This window comes from Nanorana parkeri, unplaced genomic scaffold (assembly GCF_000935625.1).
Source record: "Nanorana parkeri isolate BGI_ZX_2015 unplaced genomic scaffold, ASM93562v1 scaffold718, whole genome shotgun sequence".
In the NCBI taxonomy this organism is placed as follows: Eukaryota; Metazoa; Chordata; class Amphibia; order Anura; family Dicroglossidae; genus Nanorana; species Nanorana parkeri.
In genome coordinates this window covers 5521-13404 of record NW_017306986.1, presented here as the reverse complement: position 1 = coordinate 13404, position 7884 = coordinate 5521, and positions in this window count along the sequence as shown.

Here is a 7884-nt window from a genome sequence, read left to right as displayed (position 1 = left end):
CTCACCGTGCTTCTTTGGGGTCTCACCAGCCTGGTTAAACCCCACAGAGACCTGGTGAGACCCCCACAGGCCTGAGTGGGGCCTCATGTTTAGGTTTCGCCTAAGGCCTCGCAAACTCTAGAGCCGCCTCTGATCACAGGAGTATAAGCAGCTGGTGCCCAAGGTTGAAGAAGGGGCTGACGCTGGGGTAGGGGAAGCCTTTGCAGAGAACAGCAAAGCATCCCTTTTATCTCCCATATTCGATAAAATGCAAGCTTTTTGTAATATACTGTATGTTGGAATGTCCTGAGTCTGACTAAATACCGTACCGACCACCAGAGATCCCCGCACTGACCACCTGAGAGTCATCCTGAGACCCTGGAGACATGATGCCAAAAGTGGCATTTACGGCAGATATGTTTCGGCGGCCGATATATTGGTGCATCCCTAATATAAACGGCTGAGCTTGCAATCGGTTTGAAATCCTCCAGTCAAAGTTTTTTTGAGAGAAGTCTATGATCTATGTGTGCTGTTTTTTTTTTCTGGGTGTTGGGGAGGTGAGAGAAATTCCTGGGGGGGGGGCAAGACAATGTTTGCCCAGGGTCCGATCAGTATTAAAGACGGGCCTGGCGGGGACCACCATGTGTAGTGCACTTTAACTCTTTACCTGCATGTGGTTAGCTATTCCTCTGCCATAACTACTGTGTTTGGTCACGGTGATGCTTGACTTGGCAACTAAGAACCAGCCTCAGCCTCCCTGGGGATGTCAGATTCCTTCTTATTGATCACATCTACCAAGTCAAGTAAAATCTCAAACCCCATATCCAGTGCAGTCTTCTGCAGGTCAGTGGGTGTCTTCTTCAGATGCCATGATTCAACACGTGGCTCAGATGCAGCAGCATCTTTCTCCTTTCTTTTCAGTCTTACCAGAGGGGTAACGCCACCGTCTTGGCACTGATTCTGTCCAAAAGGGCTATTGGATCCTGTTAGTGATGCCATCTGTTGCAAAGCGAGGGACCACCACGTGTAAAGGTGTACTGTGGTCCATTAGCATGGGGCTCCCTCATGAGTGACCCAGTCTGGCCTGACAAGAACCCAGGCCCTCTTCACTTCAGGCTATGCAAGCTGTTCAACTTGATTATAGAAGGTAATGTTTTAAAATGCTCAAAGGACTAACAGAGTCTTTTGCTTCCTCCAATGCAGTTCCATGAAACACCGGTGCACAACCAATGCTTCCACCAGCGCTTCATTAGATTCAGTAAAAATCTTCATTCCATTAAGGCATAAAATCAGGATGGAGCCGCTATCACAGCAGCACGCCGAGCGGTGAGGAGAGAGAGCCGCTCGGCCTGGATCTGACAGCCAGCGGTTCTCTCTCTCCTCACCGCACAGGCTGCTGTTACAGCGGTTCCGTCCCCCCGGCGGCTGAAGTTCTTCCTTCACTTCTCCTCGGATCTCCCGCTGTCTCTGCCCGGGAGAGCAGCGGGGGATCCAGAGGAGAAGTTGCAGAGTGAGCCCCCCTGTGTGCATGGCCGAGTGATATGTACCAATCCTCTGTGCAGGACAAACACTGGAGCGATCAGCTGATCACTCTAGTGTTTGCAAATAACTGGGGACACATAGTACTATGTGTCCCCAGTTATGAATGAACAGGATGTGATTTACCACACTTCCTGTTTATTCATGAGTTTCTCAATGGGGAGAAGCACTCTGCACTACTCCACATTCAGAAACTAGTGATAGCAAATATTTTCTGAATGAATGGGAAGCCTCTGTGCTTTCCATTCATTTAGAACATAGGCTGCAGAAAAAGAGATTGAGGACTTTGTGTCCTCAATTTATTTTTCTATTTTAAAAGAGAAATATCAGGGGGCTGTTTAGACCCCTAATGTTTCCCCAAAGTCCCCCCAACAGTACAAATTTTTTTTTTTATTAAAAAATTAAAATTAAATAAGAAATAATAATTAAAAAAAATTGTAAAAAATAAAATAAAAAATCCTAGAGGCAGGGCGCTGGGTGACGTCACACGCCTGTTAGGGGGCACTTTTTTTTCTTGCCACGTGCACAAAAGGAGATGGCTACAGCTATGCTCCCACGGTGCTTGTGTGGCTGCCGGCTGAATGTGTCAGACGCCGCCGACGGAAAGGGGCGAGACACCTCTGCCCGTGTGCAACGTCAGCCACACGAGCACCGCAGGAGGATAGGACGCTGGCGCCTCTAGAACGCAATGCAAAGCAAGCCGACCGACTCCCTGCATTCAGGGGCGGGAGGGGGCGTAGGGTTGCACTGCAGCCATGTCCCCCGCCCACAGTTCGATCGTGCCTGCATTACGGTCCAGTGTGATCTGCAGCATTTTTGCGGATCGCACTGGACCGGAACGCAGGCACTAATGTGCCTGGGTTCCGGGTGCAGGCGATTGCAAGTGTGCGAGGGGCCTGGCTGCTGTGCCATTGACTTCAATGCACCGCAACGCCCCCTCCCTCCCCTGAACGCAGGTGCTTTTTCGTTGGTAGATCTCAATGAGCTCGTCATTTGAAAAGTAGATCTCCAGACAAAAAATTGTGGGCGCCCCTGATCTACACAATCTGGAGTGCTTTCTTTTGCTTTTTCCTGGGGTATAGCTTGGCACAAGTTGTTGCACTTCTTTGGCTTGCCTCCTAAGTGGAAGATTGCCGTGGATCAGGCTGTTTCACTGTGGGAGGTTCTTGTGGAGAGTTTGTTGAATACCCTCTAAGGATTACAAACACAAGCGCTGTATGACCTTTTCAAACAAAGTAATGCAATCTTGTAAGCAGCAATGTGTGCTTTTGTGAGTAGGTGTAGCAGTTTATTTCAATTTAGGATGGAGTGATGCAAATGCAGGTGGAGGAAAAAGTTATTCTATTTTGACTTTATAGTGTCAGTAGATCTATGGCACTCTCCTACATATTTGAACAGTAGGGATGAGCTTTAGGCTCAAGTTGTTAATGATTTCAACCCAAACTCTTTTTCAGAAGAAAGTCAAACTAATGGGATTACTTGCTGCCATAGCAACCAATTACCAATCATGCAATTCCTGTTCTTTCAGTCAGGTGGCATAAACTGGTCAAAAATGGGGGTTTTCTAAATCGTATTGCTTGTTGTGACAAATGCTTGATCTCTTAGTGTGTAAAGGTTTCTGTTTTACTTTATTCTTCCTTCTACTCCTTCTTCCTTGACTCCTCTTCTACGATTCAGAGCTCTCTTACCACTCTACTTCCTATGCCTACTCTTTTAGCTTCCTAGAGGAGGCTCTAGAACAATAACATCTTAGTTCCATATTTTGACGATGTATATTATCCTGCTATACAAGTTATGAATAAGATGTATTCCTGTGCTCTCTGTTATGTAGAAGTATTGTACTGCAGCTGATATATATATCCATATTTCCTTGATTCTTCTCTCTGTATACTGAAAAATGTTTAATAAAGAAATATTGATTTAAAAAAATTGGGTTTTTCTAATGTGCCCTCCCTCTCCCTATAAAAGTATTTTGTCAGTTTGTGCAGTTGGAGTAGACAGAGACAGCATACAGAGTGTTTTCAGGGAGAGATAGTTACTGCTATACAGTGCTATATAGTGCTACATACAGCGATATACAGTGATGCATTGTGCTACAAAATGCATTGCAGTGGGGATGGCTACAAAGTGTGGAGTGTACTAGACATGTGCGCCCGCAAAAAAATTGTTTCGTTTTGTTTCACAGTTTTCATTATTTTGTTTTTCGGGATTCGGGTCCGAAAGTCAATTAGTTTCGGGATTCGGACAAAATCCGAAATTTCTTTAATTTCATTAGTGATAGTATTATGTAATTCGGAAATTTGTATGCATCAGAATGTATGAATTTACGTCCGAATTACAATTCGAAATGAAACGATCTGCACATGTCTAAGTGTACCCCTTGTGTACTCACTGTGGTGAATGGGCAGGTCACCTTTTATTGTGTACCACCGTTTGTATTCACAGGGAATGGACCAAACAGTCCTTTTTAAGACTACCTTTTTTTGTGTCAGGAACAATTTATGTTGCTGTGTAGCTGCTGGATTTTCTTTTCTTTCACATTTTCATATTTTTTTTAGGTTAAAGTGTTTTAGGTATTTTTTTTGGAGGGAGGTATATTTTACTTTTATATAATTTTACTGAGGTGTGGTAATTTTTTTGTCAGGGTCAGCAGTCTGAACACATGCAAAACTTTCTTTTCATAGAAGCACATCACTGCATACTAGTGTCTTACCCAGCTCTTCACAATCAGTGTGCCACGGCACCCTGAGGTACCTTCTGGCTTCCTCAGGGGTCCCTTGAAATTTTTCACGCTAAAGGTGGGCCAGCCACCAACACCATTGAAACGAATAGTGCTAATCTAGGGAGGGTGAGATCCATTCAAAACAGGATGGGAATTTGCCTTAGTCCAGGCCTACGCTGCCTCCCGTATTTTCCATGCGGCCGTAGCCGTAGAACTTCATGTGATGGCAGGACTCTGATGTGAAGGGGGAACTGAGGGCTCTGATGTGAAGAGGGGCTCTGATGTGAAGGGAGCTCCTAATGTAAAGGTGGGAACACCACGTTTTAGGTTTTTGCATGGGGTCTCTTCGTAAAATCCTTCCTCACCATCTCACTTTTTTTTTAAATTTGGGAGACAGCTGGACTCTGTTCTAAAGGTTCTGTGCTAAAGAGAAGATAGGTGAAAGGTTGGCTGGTGGAAACAGAAACCCACCACTGGGTATGCACAGTTATTCCACTTTACAGTTAGGATCACTCCTGACCCCTGCACCCTGTGCATTACACACCCCTGACCCGTGCAATCTGTGCATTACAGACTCCTGGGCTACACTTTATTGTACATAACATACTTCTAATCAAAGTGTTCATTGTCTTAATAGTTGCTCGCTGCTAAGCAGTCCCTTACTATTTTAAAGAAGTTCTGCTTTAAGGTCGACTAAGACAAAGTTATGGTGACGTTTTACATAGGTTTATATACTGTTTATCTGTGAGACTCTTGCTTGTGGCGCCACAATAAAGAATATTTTTTATCTGTATTATATTATCTGTAGTACCAGAGACTATAGAGGATAAATGTGAGGGATTGCCACAACATAAGTGGAGGGAGCAGCCATCCTATTTCACAGAAAGACACTGCCACACAGGTGCAGGCCACTTCTAACCCCACGTCTGCTCTGCATTGCTCAACAGTCTGGGCCTTTTTAACATGTCTGCTGCTGACAGTACCTTATTGGTTTGCAGCCTCTGCCTACAGCATATCAAGCGTGGTAAATTTACCAGTCATTTAGGTACCACGTGCATGAGGGGCTACACAGATTATGGCCAAGTTTAGGCTTCAACCTCACTGTAAGTCTCCTAAACCCATCCACCATCTCCAGCAGCATCCTTGACCAGGCAGATTTGTCTTCCCCAGCTACTGGAGTGGAAAAAAATTGGCACCCCCCCCCCCTTTGCCCAGTGTCTCAATGCCAGCTTGGAAAATTGCTCACTTTACAGTTGCTCCATTCCAGCTGGTGGAGTTTGCCCCCTTCCATAACTTTGTGCCCTGTGCTTCACCACAGTGTGGTAGGTACCCAGCCACCATGTTTATTCGAGGACATCCCTGCCCTCCACCAGATTGTGGCAGCTAATGTCTCCATGTAGCAAGCATGGGCAGGGATGTTACATCTCTCATATTGCACACTGAGTAAATTTGCTGATGGATGGGAAGAATGCAGGACAAAGAATATCACTGGAGCTGGTGGTGCTGTCCCATGCCCTGCAATCTGGTGATAGTAACAGATGAGTTACCTCTAACCCTTCCTCCTCAATGATCTCATCCAGTGATTTGTCAGAACCACCATTCCCCCTGCCAAATGCCAAGAGCTTATGTATTGGGCCAGGCAAAATACTGATTTGCTATTTAGCAATTGGTATGCCCAGAGGACAGGAGCTACACCGCACCAGAGATTCTGTCAGAGGTGGCTGACCCCATGCCATCTTGTGACAGGAAAGGTCATGTGTGAAAATGCATCAACCTGCTGTCTGCCCTTTGGTAGAAAACGTTCACACACACGTGCCACGTTGGGTCTGAAGCAAAGGCTATGGAGCTTTCATTGAAGGCTCTTTCAAGCAAGGCCAAGTTTCTCAACCTCTCCTTCTTGAGTTGAGACGATAGTTGGATGATCCGTCCCCTAAGGACTGGCTTATGGGCTTCCCAAAGGGTAACGGGAGAGATATCAGGTGTGCGGTTGAGTTGTATATAGTCTGTGATGTAAGATTCTATTTGGAGCTTGGAAGAGGGATCAGTGAGCAGGGAGTCATTTAGGGTCCAGGACGGAGAGTCTGGGTTAGGGTGTAAAGTAGGGAGAAGTATGGTGACAGCTGAGTGGTCAGACCATGGGACAGGTAGGATGCAGGAAAGAAGGATGTGGGGCGTCAATGCGGTAGAGGTGAATATATGATCAATTCTGGAGTGGACAGCATGAGAATGAGAGTAGTGTGTGTAGTCAGTTTTAAGGGGATTGGCCTCTCTCCAGCTGTCCACCAGGGAGTTGGAGGATATTAGGTCTCTGAAGGGCTTCGCTAAGTGCAAGCAGGTTTGAGATATTTTAGACTTATCGCGATGTGGGTAAAGCACCATGTTGGAGTACCCAGAAACTTAAAGCCGATACCGGCCCTTCACATGTTTAAATTACTTTAGCTGCCGTAAGGTCCCTGCTTGCCGGGGATCTCACGGCGGCTGTTTACAGCATCGGTCTGGCCGCATATCTCCTCCTCCTTCCCGCCGCCCACACCTGCCTGTACAGCCCCATGGAGACTCACAGGTGCCCGTACAGCACTGGGGAGACCCGCTGCCACACCCGCCCGAACAGCCATGGAGAGACCCACCGCCGCATCGGTCCCAACAGACCGGTGAGACTCGCATGCAGGTCTGGTGAGACCGCACAGCCATGGTGAGACGTTCATGCAGACCCTGGTGAGACCACACGCAACAATGGGGAGACTGCGCACAGCCCCAATGACACCACACAGCAATGGAAAGACCTGCAGGTAGCCCTGGTGAGACCACTCACAGCTATGATGAGATCCGCACGCAGCCCTGGTGAGTCTTGCACACAGCCCTGGTGAAACTGCACGCAGCCCTAGTGAGACCGCACGCAGCCCTAGTGAGACCTTGTAGTCCTTTATAGCTGATGGCATTCTTAATTACTGTATAATGTATTGCTGGGATTTGTAGTCCTCTATAGCTGATGCCATTCTGCATTGTTGTATAACGTAGTGCTGGGATTTGTAGTCCCTCTACAGCTTGGAGTCAGTGGCAGAACTACCAGGGGTGTAGCGTTTGCAGCTGTGACTCGGCCCTGGCGCTCTACCACTGTCCTAGAATCATTAATGTCTATTGTTTTAGAAAAACTGTCACATGACACTACAAAAAGGTATCATTAATTGGTATTGGCTTGAGAAAAAGTATTGCTACTTGTACTCAGTCTTGAAAAAATTGCATCGGTGCATCTCTAAAAAAACATTATTTTGATGCTCAATGAACACAGCAGAGACCACAACAAATGTATTGAACATGAGACCACAACAAATGTATTGAACATCCACGTGATCGTGCAATTCTGCAACACAAGTGTAGTTTCTTTTAGTAAAACAGGCCCACTGCATGTGATGGATATCTGATCTTTTCTAAATTAATTATTATGGGGTCTATTCACGAAGCTGCCGAAGGATGTGTCCGCAGCTTCGGCCAATCCTTCGGCTAGCTTCAGCCCCAGGGCCCCTTCGGTTCAGTAGAACCGAAGGGGTGCTGTACGGGCTATTCACAATAGCCCGTACAGCTCCCGATCATGGCCGAGCTGCTCAGCCGAGCCGAACGCATATGCATCGGCTCGGCTGAGCCGT